This window comes from Patiria miniata, unplaced genomic scaffold (genome assembly GCF_015706575.1).
Source record: "Patiria miniata isolate m_02_andy unplaced genomic scaffold, ASM1570657v1 HiC_scaffold_17, whole genome shotgun sequence".
Taxonomy (NCBI): domain Eukaryota; kingdom Metazoa; phylum Echinodermata; class Asteroidea; order Valvatida; family Asterinidae; genus Patiria; species Patiria miniata.
This window is the reverse complement of record NW_024037055.1, coordinates 12,013,705-12,032,694: the sequence shown is the minus strand read 5'-3', so window position 1 is coordinate 12,032,694 and position 18,990 is coordinate 12,013,705. Positions and strand designations below refer to the sequence as shown.

Sequence of the window (18,990 nt, the reverse complement as noted above, 5' to 3'; positions counted from 1 at the left end):
TTTTGTTTCTTAGAATTTCATTAAGATTAAATGCGTCGCGCGATGGAAACAATAAAATCTAGAAGATGGCCTTAATATGTGATTTAATCACCAAGCATTTCAAAGCTACGTAATCATTATTGATGCATAACCGAACGAGCCGAAAATTCTAATCTTAACTGACATTGCCAGTGTGTGAAGAAATATCAGTAAAAATTAAATGATTGTGGTTGTAAAATGAACTAAAACTTGAAATCCCTGCATATATATAAACAAAATGCAGTTACTGAACACTTGTCAATTACCAGGGACGGGTTCAGGTTTGTCTCAAGGTCGAGGGGGTCAAGGGGGAGGGGTAGCCGTCAAGGGGGAGGGGGTTGCTGTCCATGGGGAGGGGGTTGGTGTCCAGGGGAGGGGTAGCTGTCTAAGGGGAGGGGTAGCTGTCAAGGGGGAGGGGTTAGCTGTCAGGGGGAGAGGTTAGCTGTCAAGGGGGAGGGAGGGGGTAGCTGTCAAGGGGAGAGGGTAGGTGTCAAGGGGAGGGATAGCTTCAAGGGGAGGGCTGGCTGTGAAGGGGGAGGGGTAGGTGTCAAGGGGGAGGAGTCGCTGTCAAGGGGAGGGGTGTCATGGAAGGGGTAGCTGTCAAGGGGAAAGGGAAGCAGTCATGGGACTTTTTTCTGCACGATTTTCCTATTTTTGAGGCCCGTGGGAGAGACCTATGACATGGTGTATTTGTGTGATCATCGTTAAATGTAAAGTTATTTTTCACGTTGGTGATGATTTCCCTGTAGTTTTTGTAATGCAATTATTATCCAGTAAATAGTTACATTTCTAGCAATGGAATGATTTTCCACCAAATCTATTCAGTTTTCAAAGGATGTGGTTTCTTGTTGTCTGTTTTCCCATTGGGATCTGATATGGATTCATGCATGGTAGGCAACAATATGCTGCACGGTGTTTGGAAATTCCGCCACTGGAACGAATTCGGCGCGAAATCGATGACGTGAAGGAGCCATGAAGTGAAATCATATTTTGGATAAATGTAAATATATACTTCTTTTGCTTATGTCTCAGTAAAAATTGACCCGTAATTAGTTGTCATGACTTGTTCCTGTTATTAGCTCAAGAAATATTTGAACGTTCGTGACTCCGTAGGCCTAATTGTGGAATGGCATTCGTGGTTATTAACGATCATCTGGGCCGCAAAACCACAGCTGATTTGTTCGTACATCGCTACGACAAAGGATTACACCATTGCCAGATTCTCGCATATTTCAAGAATGCACATTGATTATTTTTCCGTTAAAAGTGGTCGTCTTGACAACAAGCCAGACACGCCTACCCTCAGCGAAATGCCAGTCTTCATTAGTTCATTAAAAACGCTTCCTCATTTTTCATTTCCGGGAGGTCTCGGCGGGGGAGATGGACCTCTGGGGAGCGTGAGGTAGTAGCAGGAGATGAAGAGGGAAATGGAAGCAGTCAAAGATGAGAGATGATGAAAGGGCTATCAAGGGACAAGTGAATGGTATATATGGATGAGAATAGGGATTGAAAACGTACCTAACCGTCGGAATTGCTTATTGTAAATTTGCATTGTTTGATCTTCATGATTGTTTTTAAACAAAAATTGGAAAATTTCATGTCAATGGTGGTTGTTTGTAGAAATAGTACATGTTACACATAGTGTGCAGCTGTCTATAACAATCACAATTTAAGCGCATCAATCACTGTATCATACTGCGAAGTTGCTGCTTGGAAATAACTGTTGACCCACTCAAGAAAATTATCTTGTGGCTAAAAATACTAACCCGTGGCGTTATCATTATAAACCGAATTGCACAAACAAACTTTGGCGATGTGCAGTCTACTGCAAACTAAGTTAGACCCAAGGGACTAAATGTAGTGCGGAATCTATGTGATCATTCTGGAAAGAAAACTGTTGTTTTAATGACGTCACCACCTTAAGGCTCGGACAACGCTAGCAAAAACATATCGTAAAATGCGGTACTTTATTCGGAAAACGCGTCGAGACAGCATCACCTGCTCTTACGTAAAATGTTCCGACGCCTGTTTTATGTAGTACATTATATTATTTTTAAACTCTATGAAATCATGGGTTTCTTGATTTTAAACAATGAAACATGTACGTTAAAGTAGTGTGAGAAAGCACGAGAAAGCAAATGCAAAAAAAAACTACTTTAACAAGCAATTGTCGTTTATCTGAAACGAAACTGGAAAATATTTTAAAGTTAAGTTATGTCTCTGTCAGATGAGCTTTCTGTTGTCACTTGCTCCTTGCACTTTAATGTAGGTTTAGAAATGTGCATAGTCCATGCACGATTATATATCAGCCGTCTGCTTGGCAGCGCTCCGCTCGGCTCCATGGTCCCACCTGCCGGATGATAGCTGGATGCCAGGCCGTCCGGCCAGTTAGGTCGCCAGTCCAACATGTTGTCGTTCCTGCCTCCCATACGGACACCGTGTGGTGTTTAGAAGCGTGAAGTAATGAAGCATGTATCACTGGACAGAAACAAAGACAGTACGACCGGCGCAAAGGCAGCAGTTGTAATGTTGGTGATAGCGATAATGATTGAGGTAGAGAGTAGTTTGTATCCATTACGTATACGAACCCTATACTATCTTTGGGTTGAATCAAGTCACTGATTTCAAATGTTTTATTTCATGGTTATTATCCGCGTTTTCTAAGTGCATGGATTCATTCTGTATAGTTTTTACTTTGCGGTTAATTTGATTAACTCTCTCTGGACTTTTGAACTCTTATTTGAAAATCGGACAACCGATTAATAATCAAATGGAATGTAAGCTTTATGATGATACTGTAGTCTGGCGACTTTTAAATTCCATTTAGACGACGGAAACAGACAGTTTGACGGAATCCAAAATCGCATTTTCCCCATTAAAATTCAAGTAGGTGCTTCACAAGAAATATCCCTTGTTGGGTAAACGGGACTAGCTTTTAATAGCCTGTATGTCGGGCGGGAAATCAGACACACTAAACCATCGCCTGAGTGATGCTAAAGTTCAGGACATCCGAAGCCCGGTAGCGGGATAAGACGCTGATCATCGGCCGTTTTCTCTCGGGTTATTACCGCTGAGCAGTAGATCGATAAATCCCCTGGATCACTTCTCATTTTAGAGAGCTCCTTCTTACGATGATATGGCGTGACTTTTGACATAACGTGACTGTCAGATTGATAATTTCATCTTTTGAAGAGAACTACATGTGTTTCACGTGTCGTATCACCTGTTTCGTTTCATCACCGTAAGCAAAAGAATAAATATAGATACGTCGATTGCCTTCCAATTGTGATGGGTTAGATTGCTGTCCATCTAGTTCGACTGTAATTCTTAATACATTCACCAGAGCCACTTGTGTTGAAACTTTAATTGAAGGCAAAAAATATATTAATGGAAATGGTCTTCCCCTTTTGAAGAAATTGTTTCTGCACATCTATTCCACACATTAGCATTAAATTGCAGGTTCGATTAACACAGCTCGGATGCAAATCTAAATCCAAAAACCACGAAGTTGCTTTGCCGATTATTGGGAAGTATAGCAAGCGTAGAGCTCGGCTGTGAAGTAGTAAAATAGTCCGTCTCCTGTCCCTTTGGCTCAGAAAGCCGGTCTCTATCTCCGGTTTTTCCTTATAAAATCACTGGGAATATTTCTATGTCCCCTGGATAGGATGCCAGTTCATCGCAGGTTACTCCCCAGCTAATGCCGGTACCCATTTATATTCCTGTGTGGAAAGAGGCAACTTCAGGTGAAGTGGCCCTTCCCAAGGACACAACAGCTGGATCCCAACCCCTGACCCTCTGATAACTGGCCCCACTAGACACACTCCCAATGGCTCCAGGTATCTTCATTTATTGTTCATGGAAACAGTTTTTGGCAAATATAAATCCATCTTAGAACTCATTACAAGATGGTGGTACTACATTCACAGACTCATTATTTTGGTGATCATCTCTACCAACCACCCGAACTCTGGTTAGCATTGTTGTTACATGTTGACACGGGAACCACTCTTGAGTTTTAAATCTGAGTAGAGAAAAGAGAGAGAGTGAAAACCAAGAGATAGGCCTACATCCTATGAAAAGCTTGAAATCATAAAGCAATATTGCGTAGCCGCCACATTTGGATGGTCACTCTATTAAAGTGAAAATAATCCAAAGACCATGTAAAATATTAATTTGAAGTGTCATTATTTTACTATTTTGTGCATACATGTAAATATCGCCAAAAAATGAATGTAGGCCTAATTTAAAGAGAAAATCCTGGGTACAGAATGATTTTCAAGATATGTCAATAAAATCATCAAAAGTGCTCCAAGAATTTGATAGCAAATAGGAATGAAACCAAGAGTGTTTCTGTCAGTGCCTTATGTGATAACCATGAGCCTTCCCCTGTCAGCATTTAAACGTGTCCATATTTTTCACCAATACGCACGAACGCTTATTGTTTTTTTTTTCGAGGGAAATTAATCAACACGCTTGATACGCATAATGTTTAGCCCTGAGTGAGATGGGCAATTTGTGACACGTTGTGTACGGAGTTGCGTGCTATTTGTACCGTAATGTAGCAGACCAATGCAGGAACTCGACCTTGGTAGCTCCGTAGCAGGTGCCCCACTTGTGGTTAACTGCACCTAAAGGCGGCACCGATGGACGGTATTGGCTATGTGAATACTGCAAGCTGTTTCAGGGGCCAAACAAGTGGGAACATTGCTAGGCTATGTGCTGGTTTTTCTTTTGAAATGGAGGAGTATATATGACACACCGACAGTGTGCAGGAAAATTAGGAGACTGACCAAATTTTGGAGCAACAGTATAGATTACATTGGTATAACATCATTACTCATACTAAGTTATTTTGCTAATTGTTAAATATCAGAGCCTAACATACTGCTTGGTAATGTTTATTGACCACTAGATGGAGGGAAATAATAATTAACGACAAAATAACATCCAAACAAACAAAAGAGGACAAAAACGTTCATGATAAATGCTCAAAAAAGTGAATAATTTGTTGAATATTAAAATCATGTCTAGTATTATGTTGTGTAAAAGCAACACAACGCAATTATTGAAACACGTGAAATTCAATACAAAACAAAATCGACTCTACAAATAGCAATTATTTTGGGGGCCCATTTTCACCTTAATTCCTCAATTTAGATCTAACAATCATTTTCTGTATTTTCAATGATTTAAAAAATCTTAAGAAAAAAATTGAGAGCATACATAAAACGCACAGACAATGTTGTGCATATTTAGAGACGGCCAATATACATTGGTATTTCACTTTTTATTTTGGAGTCGTCAGCTGTTATATCTGCGCACGCGCAATAGGCCTATAGGATTCACGCCGGTGTTTATGTGTGCTTAGAGTATGTGTAAGACCGGTAGCCCCTTGCGTAAAACCAGTAGCACCTGGCGTTGGGTTTGGTTCAGCCGTGTTGTGAGCGCTCTCTGTTTTAAAGTCGTGTAACTGATTAAGAAATCAAAATGTTTACATGTAATTCTACCGTTTTTGAGGTCACTTATTTAATGTTACTATTTCATTTTTTGGCCGTCCAGTGATAAGTCAATTAATTAATATTGATCCATTTTTCCCATGATCTTATTGAACTCGAATATGTGCACTTTCTTTGAATGAGTGGAATTAATGGAATGTTGTTAAAGTTCAACCAGGCTCGTTTCAATTTATATGTAGCCTATCTCTCGTATGATGATTGTAATGGAGGTCATCGTCGGCCTACAAAAATCCTTGTTATGATTGTGACATTGTATCTGTTGTAAATGACAGTTAAATTGCTCTCTTTGCCGTCATTAAGTAAGAGCGGATATACACTTGCAACTTTATATTACACGGATGTCACCTTTTTGGCCGGGTGCGCTTTTTGCCTCAACGCTTTTTGCCGATCAACGCTGTTGGAAAAACAACACTGCCGTGCAGACGAAGGGCAGCGGGACACACAACTTAAGGCACATTCTATGGAATAGCTAATACAACTGCTATTGATTTGGAATTGCGAGTAGGGTGATACCGTAGGCCATTGCTGCTCTCTCCAACAATCAAGCCCGCGGAAATATGATACTGTCAAGACAGAGGCGATCCACAAGCAAAACAAAGGCAGATGGTAGAGACAAACGGCCCTGGTCGGTGGAACCAGAAACCAGGGCTTTGCCTACAGCCGGTTTCTCCGTGCTCATGAATAACTTAGTTTATTTCGTACCGAAACCCATGACATTGCCTAGAATCTCCAGCGTTTTCTTGCCTATGGTTTTCCATCCCCAAACGGTACAAGAACCTTCCAGGAGTAACAGCCAAGTACGTTGTGCACAAGGTTATTTACCTCTGCATAGACCTATAGCGGACTCGTGATTCCAACTCAGTTTCCAGTGTTGATGAGTGTCAGTGCTGTTGACTTAATACCATAGTTGATGGACTAGAACTTTAACTCTGCTTAAAGTACATTATTTGTGAAGAATAAATGTTGTTTTGTGCATCATTTTCATTATTTGTGTTAATATTGTTTCTTTCCTTGAGTACTAGTTTTGTGGGATAACTTTTCAAAGGTTTAAATGTCTCTTTAAAGCGTCCTATTTCCGAGTTTTACCCCTGAACAATAGCTATTGTTTCAGCATTTTTCAAGTTATTCACTTTTGAATGAGATGAAAACTAAATGAAAACAAAATCGGCCCCATAGTTATGGGATAACTATTCAACACATTTCTAATTGTTTGTGGGCCGACAATAATGCATTTCTCGCAGGGTAGACTGGTTACCGCCCCACATCAGAGTTGATAACGTAAGGATTAGGAACCAGTCTCACATGGCGGATTTGTTTGTGCGTAAAGGCAACCCAAACTGCACGCCCCTTTCAGAGGATAGCAGAAACACAACCGTAGTAAACAAGTATTTGGATCAGTACAATAACGTACTCAAGTTTTTCAGGACACAAAAAAAAATCGAATTTGTTTACAGTACATCTTAAAATACATAAATAAATAAAGAACCAAAACAAAAAAATCCTCAAAGAAAACAACAGCGTGTAGTTTTAAAATCAAAGTTTCCCCTTCTTTTCATGCGTCAAAGGAGAGACTTCATCCAGTCAACTTAAATTCACCCTGAGATCATGTACATCGTAAATTAATGGTCAAACCATCAGGGATATATGGATCATCTTCGGTTTGACAGCTTCCTCGTTTAATCGTTCGACTTGACTGATGATGCGTACCACCGCCATGATTCCCCATCAACAGGTAGACGAGAATGGGACAGGTTTCACCGATGGAGCCAAGCGATATGCTTGAGCGATGTTCCTTTTCATTGTTATTGGAGGTCTTCAGGGTGCATTTATGCAGGGATATGAATGAGTTGACGCATTGGATCGACACAGCTAATAGATTACGGCTGTTTATTGGCAAAATGGACTTTTCCCAACCGGCCTTATAGGAATGGTTTGGAAGCGGGCGGGCTAGATACTCACTGCCTATGTATAATCTCCTTTCAACTTCTTTTATCCCTTTCCATTTGCTGCATCTCAACGAAACCCAACGGTGAATGTGAAATGATGGGCAAGAACATGATTGGCAATTCTTTCCTATAGTGTTGTCTTTCCGAAACATTCACCCTATAGAGAGGAGTTATAAAAGGTTTAAAAAAAAAAATATGTCTAAGGCATGGAGTCCCAATTTGTAAATTAATGGTGAAAATGAATTTTTGGGAAAATTTTCCTTATTTAATGTAATTCAAAACATGAATGCCTGCCAATTTACTGTAATAAATTTGATAGGATATATTTTCAATTTAATGTGTAGGTTGATTTTCTTCTGAGAAAGCTCGAGCAAATTTACTATAGAGAGTATCAGTACAAGAAACTAATATTTTCATACGAATAAAGATACACGCGGATGGATGGGAATATATAGGAGTAAATAAATTGTGCTATAGCATGAGTACATGTGCATACATATCTTAAAATTGCCATTGTTTTCAATATCACTGCATCACGAGGCAGTATTCGTCATCCGTTTGACTAGCAGCTGCAATGCGCACCCCCCCCCCCCTCCCTAATTAGACACGAGTATAGTACCTGTGAAGTCCGACGTGTTACTACTGGTGTGTATAATGATGAAATGGTGTCAGTCATTCTGTGGAAACAGGGTTTTTACTGCCCATCCCGACTGTAGAACCCTCATGTGTATTCGATTGTGAAATCATGGATAGGACTGCGTTCGGAATTCTTACTATGATAATGTATTGGTGGCACCTTACGGCGTGTCCCCGAATGTGCAGAGCTTTGATTGTCGCGTAGCGCCGTACCTGACCTACTTTTACATGTACTTCAAATAGCACAGAAAGTTAAATACAGTTTTTAACATCTTTTTTTTATTTTATAAATCTTGAGTTTACCGACCCGTTACTATGAGCGAAATGTCGTTTGACGAAATTTTCCAAAATGTCTCAGTGTGCAGTGTACCCTTTTAAAATGCCCCTAGTAATAAAAGAAGGCTAATTATGTGACAAAATGAAGTTAGTTGAATTGAGATATAATTAAATATCATTATCAAAGGCGCCACGCTAGGCAACATATGTTACCCAATTTATTACCTAATTTTCGGATACAACCTTTTTGGGTTTCGGACTAAATTTTAAGATACTAAAATTGTTCCCATGAGTTTCATACCAATTTTTAATAACTTAATGTACTAATATTTAACAAAATTTGAAACTCGTCAACAAGAATGTTTGGCAACGCTAATTGAGAAGTTGGGGAAAAGACGAAGCACGCCAATTCAGGAAACTCAACTATATGACTTTATTCACCGTTCTCTTAGATTATATTGGCCTAATTTGCGTAATTAGGCTACAATCCGATCAGGTTGAATATTGCAAACGGCTACAATCATATTGGATGCCATACAACTGTATTATTTTCCACAGTGAAAACAATCTTTACATTAATACATGTACAAAGATTGAAACATTAAAGCACGAACTGTCTATCCGCGCTGGATAATCAATAGGGGCCTACATTTAAAAACCAGAAAAATCTGTCTTCTGATTGAGCCTTTTTCTGATGAAAAAATCCATGTACATTGGGAACGTAAAAGGCACATAGATTATGTTTTCGTTTGCCATGCGCTTTGCTATTCCATTACTTTTATTTCTTATATCACGAAATGGCATATTGTCGGAATTTCCTTCATTTTGCCATTTCATTGTATTTGATCTTTTCTCGTGTGTGCAAGACGACATTGGCTTTTGATGGAAACATAACTGGCACTTGGTCCACACAATCAAAAGAGGAAATTGTTGTAAATGAGAGCCTCTAGCCACGGACAAATTGCAATATAAGGAAAAGGAAATTAGATATCAAAATGATACAATAGTAGTGCTTGCTGTAATGAACGAGACATCATGATAGGAGGTCTGGTGGTACAATTCAAGAGGAAACGCACTTTTTGGTTCGGCGTCACAAAGCCAAATATGATTAACCTATGCATCCTTTATTTCCTCCTAGATATATAAGTGTTGTATGCAGTACTTGTGATAATATTGAATAGTTTACAAATCATTTCAAGTTCTTCAACAATTAACAGTGCCTTGCATTCAGAGTTAGGCTGCCGCTCTGCTGGTACTTAACTCTAAAATGAGGGACTGCAAAATTACAACAGTATAATACTGTGACTATTTCGTTGTTATCCAAGGCTTGGGGGATTTGCTGGTTGCGGTAAAAAAAAAAACTGTATCCCGCGTCTTTCTTCGGCTCAAAGCCAGTTTAAGAGGAGCGTTATAGCCAAGATTAAGGGAAGCTTTATAGGATAATGTGTCTCCAGAATCAAAGGGGAATTATGTCTAAGTACCCCTTTGAGCAAAATTGTTGAACTTGAGTTCCACTGTCGTGAGAATGCGGCGACGAAAACTAAACCTGGCTCATGGGTCGTGACACGCTGTTGAAGGTATTATGACTGCGCGCGCATCCAACCAACAGCGCGTTTATCTTCATTCATGAAGCTTGCACTATATCTGGAAGAAGAAGAAGAAGAAGAAGAAGAAGAAGAAGAAGAAGAAAGAAGGTATAACACGAAACGAATACCTCTGGTCCGTACCCGGGGAAGAGAAGGGGTGCGTCGAAAGGATTTTAGCACTTTTCAACATCAAATAGAATGGTCAGGTGCATTCATCCGCGTATACTTGATATCCATGCCTTGTACGTGCGTTTCCACATCCTTTACACAAGGCCGACAACGGTAGTGTACCTGATAGCTGCTATGGATAAATACACAGTTCTTCTCAGGATAATGGACTTAATTAACTAACGCTTTGATTTCCGATAACAAGTATAATTTTACGTAGCCATGAATAATGGGACCAGTAATTTCAAAATGCTATGTTTGAAACTTAATGCTAAACATGAAAAAAATTGGCAATCGGTAGGCCTGTGGATTGTTCAAATGCTTCCGAACAAAACACTGGCCAATCTCCAAATACTCTGAACCAAAAATAATCATCTTTTCAGATCATGCTGGTTCTTGGTTTATTCCATAACAAAGTCCCCCCTTGAGAAATCCCTTAGGCAGTTTCAAAAAAAAGTTTATGACCAATTTTTTTCTTCATTAAACAATGTCAGTATAAATATACGACCAGAACGCGTAAACTGTCAGCATGTTTTATATAATCCCATATTCTGGTCATGCGGGTACCCACATTTAGTATGGGTTCACTGTCTTACATGTTAATGGTCCTTGCGTATGCTCATGGGCTTATTGGGTAAATATATGTGTCAGCATTCAGCACAATCCTCATGTTTTATCTCTCAAATCGAGATGACAGGATATATACACTTGGCATCCCACGAGTCTTTAGTTTCTCGTTCCAGGATTCACATTTCAATGTGGCACAGTGGAAAATACATAAATTCATCCAGAATATGTCGACATGTAATCAAATTTATATTTGGACTTAAAAACCCCCAGATAATACACAATTAATAACCATTATGAAAACACATTATAGCGAGTTTCCATACGGTAATGCCCGTACAATTGCCTAAATTAGTCTGCTTTGTCAAGCAGCAAACCTTTTATTGTCATTCATTAATCTAATTTGCTGTTACTCGCGCTACCCGATGAGCCCAGATATTGATGTGTCTACTTATTCCATTCGTCGATTGGCCTGTTCTTGAAAAAATAAAGTGATGCTGTGAAAATGTCATTTAGTTCAACAATGACGTGTTTAGAGGAATCAATTTGTTTTTAGGATTTGTATTATGATCAACATTGAGTTATTGGACACAACCAACATTCTGAACTCTTCTCGCCACATAAAGCGGAAAAGGTTTACATGTACATACAAAGCGGGGGCTCGAAGTGGGCGACACGCCTGCGCAGCGGGCGAATCACCCTCGAAGCGGGCGAGGCGAAGGCTCGTCTGGAATAAAACGGCGACATTCCAAATGTGCTAGTGGATCGGAGCGCACCAGCCATCATTTCGGTACCGGACAGGTGGGGATCTTATCCCGCAGGGTAAATCGCCCGAGCTCATATCAATAAAGCTAGTCCCCTATCCTATTCACGAGCCAACGTTACGCCGAATTTCCTTTTAATTATCGGTTTCTCCTTGCAAACAGGTCTGGTTGACAGAACCAGTTTCTCCAATTTTTCTACAAACGTGGAGGTTTTATGGTTAATTTGGCAGTGATATGTGGCAGGATCCGTTGATAACCTTCTCCGGGTCTCATAACCTAAGCAAGTTGACGTAGTGGCTCCAGGAAGCGTACTCAAGCACGGCTAAGACACCCTAATATGCCGCGAGGGAGTCATGAAACCATATTGAACGATACAGTTCGGGGTCCAATTTACCGAGTTCAACCGGGTGTGTTGGCTGGTAACAGAGCCTGCAGGTCGGGGAGCGAGTGCCGTCTTGCACGGCACACTAGTGAATTTAGGCCGAGAGAAACCGGCAGGCTTTCCACACGACCTGCCAAACACACTGGAAAACCCATCGATCTCACCACAACGTGCCACCGTCGACTAGCCGTGCTGTTATGCTGCCTGCTATGATGGCTGTCATGTTGATAACGTGCCAGGTTTATAGGGACATTCTTTCACTGCCAACCGTACATTGGGTTTTGGCAACTAGAGATACATTACTAAAGAAGGTTTGATGAAAAGACTCCTTTTTGGGGATATCTTATCCGCGCATTATCCGCAAATACGATTCAATTATTTGTCCGTGGTTTATGAAATATTCGCAGTCGCATATCTTGTGAACATTGCATATGAATGAAAACCATTTAAGATTCTTAATTGAGTAGTTATGCACCCTTCACATTCGTCTTTATTCGTCAATTGATTTACGAAAAAAATGTCATTGCATTCATTGATATAATACTGATGCGGCACTACGTGTTGTATGGCTAGGCCTATACTCAAAAAGTTGTTTAACTCGGCTACGTAAGTTCAACTGGCATCCTGCACTCTGAATGTAGGTTGCATTGTTTTTTGGCAAATGTTAATCATTTTCAATTAATGCTCAATATTGCGGTTTTAGACTGTTCGAACATATGTAACAACATGTTTGAGCACCTTCCATTTATTTTAGGGGTAGGCTAATACAAACAAGGACATCACACTTTTGGGACTGTGGCTTCAACCCTAGGGCTATCCTAAATTCCCTCAAAATGCATGGAAGCGGTGACGGGCTTTCTGTACAATAGTTAGCCTGCATGGAACAACCCCAGTCATGCGAGAATACTGGGCTTCTATATATCCCATCCCTTTTCTCTGTTGCCGTTCCGACACATTTGTCTGGTTGTTGTTGTTTTCGGGAATCTATCAGCGCTACTGAGTCCTAATCCCTGTTTATCAAGTTGACGGATTAGCTCAGATGAGAAGAAGCATTTTGAAAAGAAAATCTGGCCTTCTTAAACACTCTCTAGAGAGTCAGGCATGCGATTAAGTCTTCTGCAGTTTGACAGAACGTCCACTACCTATACATGCCTTGCTCATTAATATATGTCTAATTAAATTGCAGTAAAGATTTTGATATGTGCGGCTGTGGTAATAAGTGCTTTATCAATCAAAGAGGCGTCCTGCTTCTTCAACGAAAAATAGAAAAATACCACCAACGATGTTGTATAGTTTGGCTTGTTACTTTACACGTATAGGTATCGTCGATGCCTACTGAAAACGTTAAGCATATTAGAAAAAATAGCCTGCTGTGGTAAGACATATTTTCTTAGCGTTATATCTTTTTCTTGTTTAGTTATAAAACTTAAAAGTTAAGAACTGAATGGTTCGAAAATGAATACTTAGGGTGAGATATAGGAACGTTTTTTGCGTGTCCGTAATCTTTTTTTGTCTGATAAGAAACCAGAGATCTGCTTCCATCCTCACCATTCACACAGTAACAGTCATCGGAAATATGCATATTAGTTGGAATTTGTTTCTACAAGCCGTTAACTTTGAAAAGATGAGTTATCATTTAGAACTGTTTATGGTCGCAAAGATGTCGCAGTGGTAAAGCAATAAATGTTTAAGTATGTCAGGAACTTTTACACATGAGAGGGGAAAATTAACAATTCTAATGGTGCCAATGAATGGGGATGAAAAGCAGTGACTCTGATGACATGAAACCAATGGTGACGATCAAACGATGGCGACGATTAAATATCAAAATATAAGACGATAATTGAAATTAGTGGTGGAGGCAATGGTAATTCTTGATCTTGAAAAGAAGTGTAATGATAAAATATCGATAATGGTAATTGAGAATAGTGCATGGAGGTGAAAGTCGTGACGATGACTATGATGGTGAGGATTTTGATAATTTGATGGTGGTGATGTTTATGATGACATTTATAATGATGACGACCATGACAACACGTCGGAAAAGGATCAAAAGCATTATGAAAAGATCACAAACATGACAAATTTGATGACATGGATACCAAAGATGACCGCGATTGTGATAAAGATGTCTGCGAATGATGTGTCGATAACATGGCTGTGACAATGATGACGACAATGAAGATGACTGAGAATGTTGACTGTAGTCAACAACCAGCTTGAAGAAAGAAACATAATGTGTGTGTGTAAGATGCCAAAATAAGGATGCTGGAGAGTTAAGATAGTAAAATCGATTGAAAGAGTACCCTTTATTTTAATACTGGCTACAAATGTAAATGTGTAGGTTTTCTTGAGTACGACGACAAGTTTTGGTTCTGGTTGCAGGCGACATCATCAGAGCTTTTATCTATTGGGTCATGATCAATAAAACCGACCAGAAACACAGTCACAAATGACTTTGACCTCGAGTTAATGAAATAAACGCTTCAATGACAGAGAAAATGGGGTCAGAGCCCTAATTTCTTTATGAATTGATTGGCTAAATTGCCGACGTAACGACGTGGAAAATAGAGCACACAATCACAACTATTGCTGATAGAGTTAACATGGACTCCCTCAGGACCGTGTATAGACGGATGGATTATGTTAACGGTCATTGTTCAGTTTTTGTTCTGTTACAAAAAGAAGGGAACTGCTGTTTAGGTTCGTATTAGTTATACATGTATATATATATATATTTTTTTTTAAATGGTTTAACTTTTATCTTTCAGCAAATTTCAAAGCCACAAACTACGCGTACAGAACCTTGTTAAAATGGGTAACTGTGTACGTGTTTACAGTGGCGCACCCAGAATTTGGCTTGTGGGGCTCACAATTTTTTTTTCAAAGTTTTTAGAAGTTTGATTTTTTTCAAAAAATGTTGCCAAAATATTTGGCCGCAGAAAAAAAATTGGAGGGAGGGGCAGACTATTTTGACGTTGATGGCGCCATTTACACCCCTATTATACTACTCGAAAATAGGCCACATACATTTTACCACGGTCAAATCGTTGGACTAAAAAGAAATTTACAACATCCTGGGGGGGGGGGCTCAAGACCCATCGTGAATACTATCACGATTTCAATGTGCATTGTTTTCTTCGTATTTTGTGGGCAGCTTTCTGAGAAAATGCGCATTTGATCTATGGAACCGATTCTGGTAAGAAACGTAGTTGTGGTTAATAGGTTGAGGTTCAAAGAGTGTCATTTCGGAGTTACAATATCTAGGCCTATGATAAAATGTACGTGTGAATTGAATGTTACTTTGGTCCAGACTGATGTGTCTGAATTTGATAACATTCATACGTTGTATGATAATACCAAGATATTGCACATCTTTTACAAGTAAGTCGTATGCATGGAAACTCTTCTATAAACGCGTCACGTACTAACGTAAACACTGATCACTCCATTAGAATAGCCACTTTTCTGGTTTTTCCCCAACTTGGAACGTTTTAGGGACGTTCTTTGAAGGCGGATTGAAGTATATCATGTTTAACTAAGGGCATGATATATTTATTTCTAGGAAGAATTTAAGGGGAATTTCCCCCAATACAATTTGTTTTGTATTAATTGTTCATGGCCAGTGGGTTTTTGTATCGATATCCAACTAACACATTATTACGCATCACTAAAACATCCAATGTGAAAGGTATTAGGACAAACAGAATAGCACAACAACATGTAAATCTCGTTAAGGTCTGCTAGATCTTTCATAGTCCACGGCTGCGTTGTAGTTTTCATCGCTCTCAGTACAGCAAGGACTGTGGCAGATGAAATCTGAATACCGAATCCATCGAAAGGAAATCTCAAGGGATTTAAAAACACATGCTGGCTTAGGTTCCAATACCTGTATTCGTTCGGTCAATGCAAAGTGTGATTACTAACAGATTTTCAGTTCGTCTCCAAATCTCCAACATTATCGTGTGATTTCTATCGAACGTTGTTGTATCTTATGAACATGTGTACTTCGGATTATTTTTTCTCTGTGGACAGAGTGTCTCAACAATTACTTTTTGAAAGTGAACTTATTTTGGCAAGTCGTAGTTTTGTTAAAAATGCTTATAACTCACCATAGTCACGTATATTTATTTAAGACTTTTTCGTCTTTCAAAGTAACACGGTATAGCGGAATAGAAAGATAAGTTTCAAAACTGTGTATTTTCGTGTCAAGCAGTTTCCGGTTTAAAATGAGTGGATTTAACTGACGTCACTCTGTGCTGTTCCCAAGAAATATGACAATACAGTCATTAAGACGCTAGTCGAGACCTTCATCTGATTAACATATTAATGATTTGTTTCACCAGAAATATTCATTGTTGGTAACAACATAGTACAGCCGGTATTGAGCGATGACCCAGGTTGAATGGTTTCGATGAGGATTAGAAGGACCTGAGTACGGTTGAATGGAGGAGAATCCCTGTATGAAAAGCTTCAACTTCACCACGAATTGAAGAATTTGGCTTGCGGCTTTGTTGGTTGCGGTCGTGACTTGATTGGAATACGGCCGGGACGCCCGTATTTTGGTAGGTCAGGGTAGACCCCTTTTGTTAAAACCAGACACGCAGGGCACATGGGCTTAGTAACCCAAGGCGGAGCTTAGAATTTCTAAGAGGTCTTTTTCACTCAAGGAACCTGCTTTTTTAACAATGGGAGAGACAATGTCATGCATTAAAATTCAATTAACAAAGTAAATGAAATTGCCCCATGTATGAACTTACCTATATGTTACTCTTCATGTTGATAATCCTATATTTTGAATTCTGATTGCAAAGAGGACGTTAAATCGAAGCAACCCCTTCGTGTGCGTAACAAGCAGATATCCAACCTGAATTATGTGCACGTATCTCTGTCATTTGCCAATTATGCCTTGCCGTGTAGCAGGGTTATGTTTATTCAGATTGTGCAGCCAATTCTTCGTTACAAAATAGTGTTTTTAGTTTATCTTGACATTCACTTAAACGTATAACGTGGACTGGAAGTTCGGTGGCTCCCCATACAGGGCAACAAATCGGATATAGAGAATCATTGCCTAGCCTCATGAAATCAGACGACGGCTATGGACTGAAAAAGGGCAAATGATTTCTAGAACCAGAGAGAATACCTGCCTCTTTCTCAAATCAAGGATATAGGCGAGTTTCATTTTACGGTGAGATACTGGCCTAAAATCGTAAAAGACGAGTTGGACTGGGGTTGAACTTCAGTTTGAAGGTGGGGGGCAGGAAGATTCCGTTTTGTGCTTGTACGTTGCTCGACTAATATTGTCTGTCCGGGACAAACAGCTCTATGGTACACTGACTTATGAGAATTGTGAATAATGTGATGTCTTACGTAGAGTGAACCGTATATGATTGAATATTTTTTTTCGGTCAGAGTGTCTACAATTTGAAACAATGATAGTTCCATTATTTTCCCATTTTGGCCAAGTTCCACTGAGCACGGAAAGCGAATCCGATATGGGATAGTGATCCGGTTCCAGTTTCCGCCGCTATTGGCCCGCCCTCATTCGTGCTCAGAGGGGAAAGGCTCTTCGTCAAAAGCGACCGTTGTTTGGGTGATTTGTTTCAAATGTGCAGCATTCAGACTTATTTCTTTTAGTATTACTTGTCATTTCCTACATAGGCGTAGGCCTAGGATCATTTGCGTTTTGTGCATTTTTTTCGTTTGAAGAAACAAAATTGCTCTTAAGAAGGGTGCATAATTATTAACTTGCTGAAAGTTCAGCTCAATGGATACCATGTACATTTTGAGAAAACAGATAAATATATGCACAGTAATTTTGGGGTCTCGTAACTGGATTCTGTTGCTATCTAAACGCAAGTTAATAAAACTGTGCCGGCGGACACATTTTCTTAAACCATCTTCAATGATTGTTTTCTTCCGAATGATACCATTTCAGGCGGAATAATTTCACATGCTATTTGGTACCAGTCCTATTTTCTCTTTGAGTTGGGATTTCTCGTTAAATTGGTTTATGTACGTTTCCGGGTAATTACCAATGTCCCTACGTGCCTTTAATTGCTCCAGGTAAGGCTTATAGTTCTGGTGTGTTTTCCAATTGGAAAACGTTACGCCCTGTCAGACCTCGGACAAAATTGATGGTATAGGGACAGGCCAACTTCAGCCGTCTTCTGTATTCTTTGCGTTTTATATTCTCATCGATGCATATTTAATTACTGACTGAATAGTTTTAAAACGAGAAGTATAATTAGTTTTAGTTATCTCGTCATATGTTTGGTTCCAAACGCAGGATTTTTTAAAGCAGTGTGCTGGAATTTACGAATACAATAAGTGAGGTCTGCTGGCGACTCCGGCATTCTGATAGTGCACTTGTATATTTGCGAAGAGTCCCAAACGAAATTATCGCCCCATTCACAGCAGAACAATAACGCTGTTCCGCCGCCGTCGTAAATGATGTTTTCGGTGCTGGATAATTGCACTGTCAAATTTCTCCAATCCACGGGTGATAATGAGATTCGACCGCGGACTCAGTATGTAGAAATCGAATTAGGCTTGAGTGCGTGGGTGTCGGGACACTTCAGCCAACCAACTTGGTGGGGTTGGGAGACCCTGGTAGCTAGCTACCGGCACTGTAAGGGTGAATTTTTTCCCCTCTTTTTTGCTTAACAAACAAGAGTGTTCTGACCCTACTTCCAGATCCCCTTTTGTCCCGGAGATAATTAGAAGAACCCATAACAATAGGCGCAAACGACGCTCCAAGACCCTGAAAAGGGGGCTTTGGGATCCCCAAAGCTTGCTTTGTTGCATCGGTCTTTGTGGCCCTTTGGGGGTCCTGGAGTAAAGCTGATTATCGTGGAAGAGTGAAAAATAGAGGGGAGAAATTGCACCCAGTGGGTTGCCTACCGCAAGGTGAATTACCGGCTGCGATCAAAGGAAGTAAGGTGTGTCATCTACGCTATGGTGTGATGGGGGGGGGGGGTCTCGTACTATACCACGTATCCCACCTCACGTTTGTCAGGGGATCAACATTGTACATGTACATATAGGTTTGAAAAAAAAGGGAACTTATGGGTTACGCTTTTCAAAAGGGGTTTGATTTATATAAGAACTTAACTTATTTGAGCCTTATAC

General features: G+C 39.9%; 1 long non-coding RNA gene across 1 annotated transcript in view; it reads left to right on the top strand.

The window, feature by feature from the left end:
- Nucleotides 1-18,990, top strand: part of LOC119723838 — a 40,254-nt gene that overhangs the window by 2,819 nt on the left and 18,445 nt on the right. Inside the window, exon 2 of the long non-coding RNA XR_005270587.1 lies at nt 16,206-16,424. This is a non-coding gene — a long non-coding RNA (uncharacterized LOC119723838). The remainder of the gene's footprint in view (nt 1-16,205; nt 16,425-18,990) is intronic.